The sequence below is a fragment of the Triticum dicoccoides genome, chromosome 2A (genome assembly GCF_002162155.2).
Source record: "Triticum dicoccoides isolate Atlit2015 ecotype Zavitan chromosome 2A, WEW_v2.0, whole genome shotgun sequence".
NCBI lineage: Eukaryota > Viridiplantae > Streptophyta > Magnoliopsida > Poales > Poaceae > Triticum > Triticum dicoccoides.
The window spans coordinates 305,292,985-305,306,945 of record NC_041382.1 but is presented as its reverse complement, the minus strand read 5'-3'; the positions used below and the strand labels follow the sequence as shown (position 1 = coordinate 305,306,945).

The window sequence follows — 13,961 nt, the reverse complement described above, 5'->3', positions numbered from 1 at the left end:
GAATACTGTATCCGGTGCCACGTGTTATTTATCACACAAGTGTTAACATAAGGAAACGTATGTGTAACATACTAATCATCGCACACGAGTACTCGCAGACGCATCGTGTGCGATACTCCTAGCCACCGCAAGCAACTAGTTTGCATTTTTCAAAGTTTTTTGTACACACAGAATCGCACACGAATTAACTGTATTAAATGTGTGTGTTGTAATTTCTCATCGCAGACAGTTCATCCGAGTCGGCTGTTTGCCATGTATCACACACATCTTGTAAGTTGAGCCGTTTCTGTTGCGTTTTCTAAATGAAAACAGTTCCTCCGAGTGAACCATATGCCCTATATCACACACACCTCGATCTAGCTAACCGTTTATGTTGCACTCGCTAATAGAAAACGGTTCATCGTAGCAAACTGTATGTTGTATATCGCACACAAATTGATATGGCTGCCCGTTTGTGTTGTTCTGCCTCATCGCAAACAGTTCGAACGGGTTAACCGTCTAGCCTGAATTGCACACGCAACTAAAATATGAACCGTGTTTGATGCATCCTCCATCACAAACATTTTGCACCTTTTTTGACGGTTTCCATACACCACCGTTTGCGATTATTGCATCACACACAATTTCTCAAAGGGTCTCTTATCGTAGTGTCGCGTTAGCAGCATCCTGTAGTAGTGAACACCCCGATCTAAACGGCCTCCCTATGCCCGGATCCCTCGATCCCGGATCTCCTCGTCCTGCGTTGACTTTTTCTGAGGGTATAATTTTTGCTAAGTCCCTAGATTCCTACATTATGTGTGCTTGTTCATCATGTCATAACTTCATGCATGTTGCTCTATTTTGAGCGTATGATATATAAAAATGTTCATCTCTGAGTGCTCTACATGCTAGTGTCATTTGCATGCATGTTCCTATCCATATTGATGCCTTAATCATCGTTGCAAAAGTGCTAAGTGTTATAAACTGCTGAAGATTGTCATAACATGCTGATTTGTCTTTTTCATAGCATTTTGTGTGTTCATCTTTTGTGCACCATGTCTGCATGTTTTAGGAGCATCTTCATGCCATATTTACATTGGTGCTATCCATGTATTTTTTATGTGCCTTGTGGTGACTAGCACAAGCTTGCAAAGTGTGCTACTTGATGTTTGCTAGTTTTTGAGACTTAGTGATTTTTGCTAAGTCTGTAACTGTTACTTGATGTTGCCATGTTAACTTGATGCTACCATCAATTCCATGCATAATCTGGAGGTGCCTAGTTGACATATTTTGATGTCCATGTTATTCTATATCATGCCATGCCTTTTGATGCCTCATATATGTCCTGTAGCATATGTTTTAATTGCCATGAACATGCCTAAATGATGTTCCAGTTTTCTGTTAACTTCATGATGCCATGTTGTGAGCTTGCTATTGGTTAATCTATGCCTCTTTTGGAGATGTTCCAATTACATGATTTGAAGTCTGCTATGAATACATTGTCCACATGCCATGTTTGATAATTTTGGACTTCATATGAACTCTGTTCCAAGCTTGCAAACATGCTATACTGATGTTGATGTTTTACATTTGCTGAAACTGTTACAAAATTCAAAATTGTCTTCATGGTTCCCACTAGTCCATGAGTCATATGGTTATGTTTCCTTGATATTATTTCTCTTTGTTATGTGTACTTTGATGCCATGTCCTTGGTTTCCATATAACGTTTTGTAGATTATCTCTTTCTTGCTCTCAAGTTGCCATCATGCTAAATCTGTCATCCTATTAACAACATGTTCCTTTTTGCAAGCATCATAGTGATTATTCCACGCATCATATGAACTTGTGCCCAGGGACTAATTTGAAGTATATCATGTCTAATACATGTCCATGTATTTTGCATATTTATTAAAGTTTATATGCTTGTTGTTATGTGCCTCCTAAGTCAGCATCATAATGTTATTGCTTTGCATTCCCATATTTCCTCCAAGTTTGAGAATCAACTTATGTCATGTTGCATCTTGTCTTGTTGATTGCCATTGATCTAGTGCTCATATGGAGATGCTTAGTAATCTTGTTTTGCCATGTTTAACCTATACTTTAATGACATGCTTTTGTTTGCCATGATCTTGCACCGTAGCCTCATTGTTTCTTGCCTCCAACATGTCAACATGTTATCCCTGCTCATGCATATGCCCGGTTTTTCACTAAGTCATCATCTATGTTATCAAGTTGCTTTCTACATTGATCAACTCGGATTAATCTTGATGCCTATGAACCTGAACCTAACTGTTATTTGAAGCATGGTGTCTGTACTTGAAGTCTATATCAAGGTTGCATCCATATGATTCATGTAGCATGTTGTTTGCTTGATTGCAAAGTGCTTAGTTGTTGTTTTGCGCAGATTGTGTTTGAAACTTGTATTGAGTGTATGTGTTGAACCGTTGCTCCGTTTTGAGCATGATCTATATGAAACTTGCTTGGTTTTGCATGTAGTTTCATCAAGCCTTGTTGCATCCATATTTTGAAATGTCTGTGATGTTGTTTTGCTTGCATTTGCATCAATGCCATGTTTAACTTGTTTTGCTCATATCTTCTAGGCCATAGCTTCGAATTAAACGAACTTTATATGTATCTTGACTAGAAAACCGCATAGATCATCTTGGTGCACTTTAACTTTCTGTTTAACCACTTCAACATAATGTGTTATTCCATTCGGTACCAATTTCTAAATTTGCATATGTGGACTTACCAGAATTGTTATATGTTGTTTCTGGCCTCATTTAAACATGCTTTGTTGTGTTGTTCTTGTATGCATCATCTCTTGCCATGAGTAGCATCATATAGACTTGTCGTGCATCATACTTGGTTGAGCATCATTCCATGTTTATGTGTTGTGTGTTTCCCATGTTGCTTGCTTCTTTTAGGTTGTGCTCTTTCTCGATAGTTCCTGTTTTGTTGCGATTGTGAGGATTCATTCGACTATGTGGAATCGTCTTTTTCATGGACTCGTTCTTCTTACTAGCGGGATTTCAGGCAAGATGACCGTCACCTTGGATCTTAGTACTATCTTTGCTATGCTAGTTGTCTTGATGCTATCGCTATGTCGCGCTACCTACCACTTGTTTATGAAGCCTCCCAAATTGCCATAATAGCCTCTAACCTTTTCACCCTTCCTAGCAAACCATTGTTTGGCTATGTTACCGCTTTGCTCAGCCCCTCTTATAGCATTGCTAGTTGCAGGTGCAGTTGCAGGTTGTTCCATGTTGGGACATGGATAACATGCGATATCACAATATCTCTTATTTAATTAATGCACATATATACTTGGTAAAGGGTGGAAGGCTTGACATTTTTCCTAGTGTTTTGTTCCACTCTTGCCTCCCTAGTTTCTATCATACCGTTGTTATGTTCCTTGATATTGCATCCCTAACACGGTAAGGGTTATGGGGCCCTCTTGACAGTTCGCTTTGAATAAAACTCTTCCAGCAAGGCCCAACATTGGTTTTAGCAATTGCCATAGTAATACTTGAACTAAATAATAAATTGGCATAGGGCATCATGAACTCGAGTATTTTTCTACATATCAGGGGGGACAGTGCTGATGGTGTTGGTCCCAAACGGCCAGCCTGCGTGGCCACCTCGGGGAAACTCGAGGGCTGGTTTTCCTCATAGCTTGTCCCATCCGGTGTACCCTGAGAACGAGATACGCGTAGCTCCTATCAGGCTAGGTCGGTGAATCGGGAGGTCTTGCTGGACTTGTATTACCATTGTCGAAATGTCTTGTGCGCCGGGATTCCGAATGTGATCGGAGGGTCCCGCGATGGAGGATTGTCTCTGCGGATGATACATGTAATGCAATGATCATGATGTGAGAGCGATGTTTGCTTCTCTTGGAGTTGTTCTTCTTCGTTGATCTTGGGTTAGGTTCCTAGTCAGCAGCCTTGGCTACCAGGGTGGATGTCCTTTGTGTTTCTGTTTGTGTTTCATCCATAGTCGGATATTGTTCTCATGTATGATGTTGATGTATTCGGTGGCATTGTATGTCTTTTGTATGTATCCCTGTCTATTATTTAATGGTACGATGTAATGATATCCACCTTGCAAAAGCATCTCCGATATGCGGTTCTATCCTTGGTGGGACCTTCGAGTTCCTTTAGGATAGAGTCGCATATTTGGCGTGACAAGTTGGTATCAGAGCCTCGACCGACCATAGGAGCCCCCTTGTATGATCGTATAGTTTGGTTGTTGTTGAGTCTAGAAGAAATTTTTTTGGTGTCTAGTTATATCGAAGAGTAGTTATTCTTTTTACTCCTCAGCCCTTTCGTCGCTCTAGTGAGAAATCTTAACGTAGGTGTTTTGAACTACTCCTCTTCCCCTTCAATTTTTTTTAGGACCACATAGTTGGTTTTTGTTCATTACGATGTCAACTCTTTTCATCCGGCGCACTTCTCTTGGAGTGATTTGATCCTCTTTGTCTTTTGCAAGTCCTTGGTTCTTTCTCAACAACGTTGTTTCCCCGTCCGAACAAAAACAATGGCGTATGAAGTTGTCTTTATTTTCCCATCCGCCCACCCCTTTTCTTCTCAGAGCCGGAGTCCTTAATCTAGTATCCATCCTACTCGTGCGAAGCCTTTGCATTATTTCCTCAATTATTTCAACCAGTGTTTTTCTGTTCGAGTTATTCCTTGGTTCCCCGTTCCAAGATGCCTTTGTTTTACCCTCCCTCCCACCCCTTTTATTCCCAGAGTCTGAGCTTCTATTCGAGCATTAATTTCATTCGTGCGGAGTCTCTTTAGTCTTTTTCAATTGTGTCAACCGGTGAATTCTCTTCTAGTTCATCATGGTTCGTCTCGCTTTCTTTTCGGTGGATCCAGTTCTAGTTTCGGTGTTGTTTATATTCCTTTCCTTCACTCAAATGTTTCCCCTTGCTCATTCGCCTCTCGCCATTTTATCATTCTGGAGTGCTGAAGACATCTTAGAAGATTCGCGTTTGTGTTCAAATTATTTCGAGGTTGTCACCTCATTCAAGTCTTTTAGTTGTTCCGGTGCGTCATCTCTCTCTCAACAATCCTTTTCCAATGGTGTTTCTTTTCAGTGGGCCCTAACCCATAGGTCTTTTCCCAGGATCTTACCTGACTCTTCTAATTTTCCCGGAGCTATTCTCAAATTCTTTTCGAAGTTTGACGTAAGAATGAATTTCACCAGTCAGATGCTTTCCAATATCGATTTCAAATCATTTTCATTGTTGGCACAACCTCTTCGTTTTTCTTTCCCTCGGAGTGCCTCAACAATTTTGGTGATGTTTATCGTCGTCATTCTCAACATTTGAAGACCGAAGAAGAGTTTTCCTCTAAATCTTGTACGTTCTCTCGAAGATTCCTGGTTCTAGCTTCATGCTATCCTCTCAAATTGTTTGGATCATCAAGAATTCTTTTCTTTCCCATCCAGAGTATTTCAAGAGTTGATTTTCCGTTTCGATTATCCGGAGGCCTCCATTTTAGAATATTTCTTAGTTCCAAGTTTTCAGCTTCGTTCATTCCCATATTTGTACTGGTGCTTCATTCAAGTATTCTTTAATCAGTTCGCGATCTCCTCGTTATTTTGCATCTAAATCCCCTCAAGTATATTTGTTCTTTTAATTCGTCCCGGCAAGGAATTCTCTTTCTTTATTCATTTTCAAATTCTCATGGTGGTTCATTCAGGATGCCTTTTCCTTTGTTACCATATCAATTCATTCATTCTTTCCAGTCCTACTGGCGGTTCATGAAGACCTTCCCAAGTTTTGTGCTATATCTCCCCTTCATTTTTTCCAACACGAATAAGTTCTATGCAATCCATTGCTTCTCATAAATTTAATTGATGAAGGATAAGCATAACATAATTCTTATTCTCCTTTCAACAAGTTGAGTAATTCTTTCCTTCGGAATTTGGTCATGATGAATAAACTCTAATCCCAAGTGTTTTCATCTTTTTCTTTTCCGGAGTTCAAAGTCCCCTCGAGCATATCATGGCGAAGTTCCATCTAATTCATCACAAGGCTTTAATCTAGTTCTTTTCATGTTTCAATTTTATCTCATCATCCTTTTGTTGCCGGAGTTCTTCACAGTGGTTCGTTAAGGATTTAATTCATCCTTCAAGTGGTCATCAAGATTCTTGTTGGAGGAGCTCAAGTATCTTTTCCTCTTCCGCCTCGAAGTGCGATTAATTCTCCGTGTTCTTTTGAAGTGGAGTTTTGCATTTCTTCGTTCTTCTCAGGAATCCAATCATTCCCGTTTGTGGCCAGTTATCACCTCATAATTTTGGAGATGTTTTCCATAAGTCCACAACAAGATTATTCTTTTCGTTGCTGAATTTCCAACAACTTCGTTCAACCCTTCTTCGAAAGGATGCTTTTTGAACTCAATTGTGGTAGAAGTTGTCATCTTCTTCTCTATTCTTTTCATCCCACTTTTTCAATTCTTGCAGTGGCATTGTGTTGTCCCTCTGGTCAAGTATCGTCCCATCTTGTCATGTTCATGTTCTATTCCATTCCATGTTCAACTGGGATGCTATCCCAATGCTTTTCTTCTTATTCCTTTCTATCATCTTCTAACCGGATTGGTTTCAGAGCCCATCTTATTCCTTGATCTTTTGATTCTCGTCTTATTGGCCGTTCCACTTTTCTACTCGAGTGTTCTCAACTTTGTTCATCTTCTCTCTTGCACTCTTGGTTACCTCATCCTCTTTTCTTCCGTCTCGGTTCTAAGATCTCGGGATGAGATCTCTTGTTAGTGGAGGAGAGTTGTAATGCCCCGAGTCCGATGCGCCAGGTGTCTTCCAGTTATAAGCTGTCGTTGCCTTGTCTTTTGCTTGCGCGTTGCACTTGGCCATGTCATCATGTGCATTGCATAATCATGTTTTCCAAAACTTGCATCCGGTCACTTTCTCCGTTGTTCATTTCGGCATCCGACACTCTCACATGCACCCGTTGCACCTCTCAGATCTCATTTCGTGAGCAGGAGAAAAACCTTCTCGGACTGGACTGAGATTTGTCGAGTGCCCTTGGTATATCACCGGTAGACCACCTTTCAAATTTCGTTACATTTGGAGGTCGTTCGCTGCCCCAACGGTTAACCGCGTTACCCTAAAACCCCCTTCTCCTTGCAGTCCAGCACCCCTCCGCAACAGCCCACTAGCCCATCTAAGCCCCCTCCATGCTCTCCGTCGTTGGATCACGATCGTGTGGGTGAGAACCGCACCCCATTTGAATTCTCCTAGCTCCCTCTACCTATAAATAAGCCCCCCCCCCCTCCGAAATTTCGGGTCCAAACCCTAGCCTCTTCCTCCTCCGAGCGTCGAACATGTCCAATCCGCTGCCGGTCATGTCCGCCACCGCCCCTCACGCAATCACAGCGCGACAAGTCTCCACCCCGCGCCTCACGTGCCTGCTCGCCACCGACCACCACCGCCGCGCACGCCGCCCGCTTGCCGCCGCCGCTCCGCCGCCCACCGTGCACCGCTGCCTCGCCTCGCCTCCTGCGCCGGCCACCACATGCCACCACCTCCGTGCCGCACCACATCATCTCACCGCCGTCGCCGCCTCGTCGCCACCTTGCCGGAGACATCGCCGAAGCTCGTCGGCCGGATCCACCCGAAGGGTGGATCAGATCCACCAACACCCTGATCTAAAGGGCCTCCCCACGCCCGGATCCCTCCGTCCTGGATCTCCTCATCCCGTATTGACTTTTTATGAGGGTACATTTTCTGCTAACTCCCCAGATTCCAGCATTATGTGTGCTTGTTCATCATGGCATAACTTCATGCATGTTGCTCCGTTTTGAGCGTATCATATATCAAAATGTTCACCTCTTAGTGCTCTACATGCTACTGTCATTTGCATGCATGTTACTTTCCATATTGATGCCTTAGTCATCATTGCAAAAGTTCTAAGTGTTGTAAACTGCTGAAAATTGTCATAACATGCTGATTTGTCTTTTTCATAACATTTTGTGTGTTCATCTTTTGTGCACCATGTCTACATGTATTTGGAGCATCTTCATGCCATATTTAAGTGGTGCCATCCATGCATTTTATGTGCCTTGTCGTGATTAGCACTAGCTTGCAAAGTGTGCTACTTGATGTTTGCTGTTTTCTGAGACTTAGTGATTTTTGCTAAGTCTGTAAATGTTACTTGATGTTGCCATGTTAACTTGATGCTACCATCATTTCCATGCATAATCTTGAGGTTCCTAGTTGACATGTTTTGATGTCCATGTTATGCTCTATCATTCCATGCCTTTTGATGCCTCATATACGTCATGTAGCATATGTTTTCATTGTCATGAACATGCCTAATGATGTTCTAGTTTTATGTTAACTTCATGATGCCATGTTGTCAGCTTGTTATTGGTTAATCTAGGCCTCTTTTGGAGATGCTCCCATTACATGATTTGAAGTGTGCTATGAGTACTTTTTCCACATGCCAAGTTTGATAATTTTGGACTTCCTATGACCTCTGGTCCAAGCTTGCAAACATGCTATGCCGATATTGTTGTTTTACACTTGTTGAAACTGTTACAACATTCAAACTTGTCTTCATAGTTCCCACTAGTCCATAAGTCATATGGTTATGATGCCTTAATGTTATTTGCTCTTTGTTATGTGTACTTTTATGCCATGTCCTTGGTTGCCATAAAACTTGTTGTAGATTGTCTCTTTCTTGCTCTCAAGTTGCCATCATGCTAAATCTATCATCATGTTAACAACATGTTCCTTTTTGTAAGCATCATAGTGATTACTCCATGCGTCATATGAACTTGTGCCCATGGACTAAGTTAAAGTATATCATGTATACTACATGTACATGTCTTTTGCATATTTATTAAAGTTGCTATGCTTGATTTTATGTGCCTCCTAATTCAGCATCATAATGTTATTGTTTTGCATTCTCGGATTTGCATCTTGTCTGAGAATCAGCTTATCTTGTCTTGTTGATTTCCATTGATCTAGGGCTCATATGGAGATGCTTAGTAATCCTGTTTTGCCATGTTTAACCAGTAATTTAATGCCATGCTTTTGTTTGCCATGATCTTGCACTGTAGCCTCATTGTTTCATGCCTCCAACATGTCAACATGTTATCCCTACTAATACATATGCCCTGTTTTTCACTAAGTCATAATCTGTGTTATCAAGTTGCTTTTTGCATTGATCATCTTGGATTAATCTTGATGCCTATGAACTTGAACCTTAATGTTATTTCAAGCATGTTGTCTGTAATTGAAGTGCATATCAAGTTTTTGTCCATATGATTCCTGTAGCATGTTTTTTCCTTGATTGCAAAGTGCTTAGTTGCTGTTTTGGGCAGATTGTGTTTGAAACTTGTATTGAGTGTATGTGTTGAACCGTTGCTCCGTTATGAGCATGATCTATATGAAACTTGCTTGGTTTGGCATGTAGTTTCATCATTCCTTGTTGCGTCCATGTTTTGGAATGTTTGTGATGTTGTTTTTCTTGCATTTTGCATCAATGCCATGTTTTATTTGTTTTGTTCATATCTTCTAGGTCGTAGCTCCGAATTAAACGAACTTTATATGTATCTTGACTAGAAAACCGCATAGATCATCTTGGTGCACTTTAACTTGCTGTTTAACCACCTCAACATAATGTCTTATGCAAATCAGTACCAATTTTGAAATTTGCATATGAGGACCTACCAGAATTGTTATATGTTGTTTCCGGCCTCATTTAAACTTGTTTTGTTGTGTTGTTCTTGTATGCATCATCTCTTGCCATGAGTAGCATCATATAGACTTGTCATGCATCATACTTGGTTGAGAATCATGCCATGTTTATCGGTTGTGTGCTTACCATGTTGCTTGCTTCTTTCCGGTTGTGCTCCTTCTCGATAGTTCCTGTTTCGTTGCGATTGTGAGGATTTGTTCGACTACATGGGGTGGTCTTCTTCATGGACTCGTTCTTCTTCGACCACTGTTTGGCTATGTTACCGCTTTGCTCAGCCCCTCTTATAGCGTTGCTAGTTGCACGTGCAGTTGCAGGTTGTTCCGTGTTGGGACATGGATATCATGCGATATCACACTATCTCTTATCTATAATACCTAAATAGTTCATCCCCACTAACCTATTTAACTAAGCATGCAGCCTATCCACATCATCATCCATTCTCCTACTGCCATGTCAGCACTAACCCTCCACTCCACTTCTACATGCATGCCATTTTTTCCTTGCCCTCATAATCCAGCAGTCGTTTGATTAGCCACGGGGTATGCCAAGAGTTCATCTCCTGTACAGACTACATGCATTCAAGTTGGCTCCACTTTCTCGGCTCCCCGGCTCCCAGAGGGACGCATGAGGCATCCGCCCAAAAACCTCTCGGCCTCTCTCGTCCTACAGTACAAGGGGGCAAAAAACGGTGACACCAGGGAGGCGCCCTCTGGCGCCGGACCCGGCGTTTCCCTTCCTATTTAATGCCGGGCAGCTGAGGGGAACTGGAATCCCTGCGTGGAGGTGTGCACAGGGTTAGGTTTTCGTCGCCGTGGCTTCGGAGATGGTAGCGAGTGGAATAAGGGATGGCCGGGCTTCTCCCCGTCCGTACGGCGTCAGATACGGTGCCCGCGAGGAGTCGGAGACCTTTTGTATCGCGGATCCGGTCGACCGGAGCCTGTGGTGGTGATTCTCTTCACTGGAAACTGCGCCGGCGATGGTGGCAGCTCCCGGCGAGGCGACGGTTGTTGGGGCTTCAGTCCCTGTTTGTTTGGGGGACGAGGTTTGCAGCAGTTCTTCATCCTTTGCGTCTCCGGTGAGCTGGAGTCTTGGTGGAGGCATGGAGCCATCCAATCTGTGGAGATTATCCCCGGCCGATGCGCCCGAACCCGACCTTTGTTCCTGTTCGCTGGACAGGATCTACATGCGGCCTCCAAAGCCTTTGAAGGCGATGCACTATGCAGATGGATGGTTTCTCGACGGCGGTTCGAGTAGACGGTGAGCGGCCGACCGGCTTGATGGCAGCGGTGAGCGGCGTATTTTTCTGTTTCGGTGAGATTTCTTCATCTTTGTGTCTCATGTACGCATGCGTACTGTTCTTTTTGCTGGATGCATGAGTGGCGTGTTCTGTTTGCTGTATAAATGCCTGGACAGCTGATGAAGGTGTCCGATTTGCTCGCATGCTGCCATCATGGGTGTTTGTTGTAGAGAGATCGGGGGATTTTGTTGTTGTTGAGAAAAGGACACATACACCTCATGTATTCATCCAGCAAATGAGACGGTACATATGCGTATATGAGAACAGTACCTTCATTGGAGGAACTGAACGGGTGATCTATGTGTTTTCGTCTGCAATTGATTGGCTACAACAACAAAAAACTCTTGATTTTTTGGTTGAAATAATTTATAAAGCTGTCGGATGCACTGCTACTAATCTTCCTTCAGCCAGATATCTCACTCATCTTGATCCTCCAAGTCATTTTTTTCTTAGTCAGGTTTTATGTTTAGACAACTAGATTTATGTGAAATTGTACCTTGACATGTTTTTTTTGCATGAAGGTCATTGCTACAGATGTCAAATAAATTTACCATATGTATGTACTATAGTCTGCTCTTGCAATCATCTGCCAGAGTTAGGAAACATCTGCGCCCTCAACGCCATGTGGAACATGTTTAATTCCTCTCTCTGTATGAGGTTCTCCCTGATTCCTCAATTTCCAATTCTCCTGCAGCATGTTGTTTTTTTGCTGATAGATTATTACCATGAACTTGACATCTTTATCATTTTTAACTTGCTTTCATTTGTATTTTCACGTGAGTCAATGCTCATATTACGAATCCCATCTCCAGCCTTCATACTAAGTTAAACTATGAACATTTTCAGGCATCTCAAAGTAAGGACATGTTGTCACTTCCAGGTTCCAGCCAAACAAGCGGTGAGAGTGTTGTCATTATCCTTTGGAACACTGCTTTATAGTCCAACTATCCTTAGAGAAGCGACCTCACAAGATAATACATCAGCAGTCAGTGTAGTTGCTTCTGATGATACAGAAAAAAATTCAAACGAGGTACTGCTCACAGATATATATGACTACATATTTAATTCCTGGATGAATGTTTTAACACAAACTTTCATTTACAGAAACCCCGGTACAAAATAAAAAGTCGAATTTACTGAAGATGCTAGCAGCAAATTCAAAAGGTATAAAACACTTCAACGCCCTGCAATGTACTATATATTTATCTAATAATTCTTCTCATTTAGGCCGTTTACAGATAACAATGAACACGTACAAATCACCATTACTGTCAGAAAATCAACAAATCAACATCCTACAAGGTAAATCCTATCATTCTTCCATACATTTATAGAAGAAAATTAAAATACATATTCTGATTTGACATGACCTTCTATTCCCACTATTAAACCACAACAGCAGAAAGAATTTGATCTTACTCAGAATTCCTCCGGTGCAGCATGCATCTAATTGTTCATGATTTGTTTATTTTTCTACATCAATTGTTCCACCTTTGAAAATCATATGCTTGATATTCTTAAATGAACCTTTGCTACATATAAATTATTAAAATTACCTAAGTTTCTTCGGTTTAAGATTAGGTAGATTCTTTATTAAGTGGTAGCTCTAAGAGTTTTTAGGACCACCAGTACACAAGACACCTATTGTCTTTGAATTAAAATAACCTGAAAGAATGGCACTTGATAGAAACAACACAAGGCACTATGGTACATACATCTATGTCAAGATGTGTATCAAAATTTTCTGTGTCTTTATGTGGCACTGCAAGAACGACGGGAAACATTTGAGGACAGGCAAAGTAATGCCAGAAGAAAAAAATATCTACGAAGGTATTATCTAACAGAATGAACCAGTTCTTCAGAATGAACACACTCATGGTACGATCCACTTAATACCGTCCTAATAATACTGCAACGTTTACACATTGTAGGGTAGGCTATGCTACAATAGAGATACATGCTTCATTTTCTTCCATGCCAGTTACCTATATATAGTAGTATAAATAATTGCTATCTTGATCGCCACCTATTCTTCAGCGGTATAAAATTACAAAAGTATCATCATGTTGGACTACATGTATCTACATCAACTGTTATCATGCACATATTTTCTGTAAACCTCCATTGTGAGGCATTTGGTGTCCTCTTCACCTTACCTTAATGTACACCACCAGCTATGCATTATGTGCAAGACTGCTGTACTGTTTTATTACTTGAGATTTTTTTTCGTGTCCTTTCTTAGGAAATTCCTGAAAAAAGTCCCGCAGCAACGCGCGGGGCATCATCTAGTTTAATTAATGCACATATACTTGGTAAAGGGTGGAAGGCTCGACCTTTTGCCTAGCATTTTGTTCCACTCTTGACACCCTAGTTTGCCTCATATCGGTGTTATGTTCCTTGATATTGTGTCCCCAACACGATGAGCGTTATGGGGCCCTCTTGACAGTTCGCTGATAAAACTCTTCCAGCAAGGCTCAACATTGGTTTTAACATTTTCCATAATAATACTTGAACTAAATAATAAAGTGGCATAGGGCGTCGTGAACCCAAGTATTTTTCTACATAGCAGGGGGACAGTGCTGATAGTCGGATGTTGTTCTCATGTATGATGTTCATGTATTCGGTGGCATTGTATGTCTTTTGTATGTATCCCCATCTATTATGTAATGGTACGATGTAATGATATCCACCATGAAAAATTGTCTCCGATATGCGGTTCTATCCTTGGTGGGTCCTTCGAGTTACTTTAGGATAGAGTCGCATATTGGCCGTGACAAAACCGAGCAGGCTTTGGATAGTAGCACACCATTCATCCATCTGCTCGGCTGCTGGCGGAAACCTCAACAACAGCTGAGCTCGCGCCATAGCTCTGTGGCTGTGGTTGGCATAGATGTTGATGGCGTCCACCACACCGTCGCCTGGCTCGTGACGGTGCAATCGGCGGCGGCGGCGGTGCTGCAC

General features: G+C 41.8%; 1 long non-coding RNA gene across 2 annotated transcripts; it reads left to right on the top strand.

Annotated features, from left to right (window-relative positions):
* Window positions 1-10,441: 10,441 nt before the first annotated feature.
* LOC119354441 lies at window positions 10,442-13,371 on the top strand. 2 transcript variants are annotated; one of them, XR_005170933.1, is made up of 4 exons: window positions 10,442-11,657; window positions 11,847-12,030; window positions 12,105-12,164; window positions 12,228-13,371. It is a non-coding gene; the product is annotated as an uncharacterized LOC119354441 (long non-coding RNA). The 2 variants fall into 2 exon arrangements; XR_005170932.1 differs by having other exon boundaries at window positions 10,442-12,030.
* Window positions 13,372-13,961: the final 590 nt, after the last annotated feature.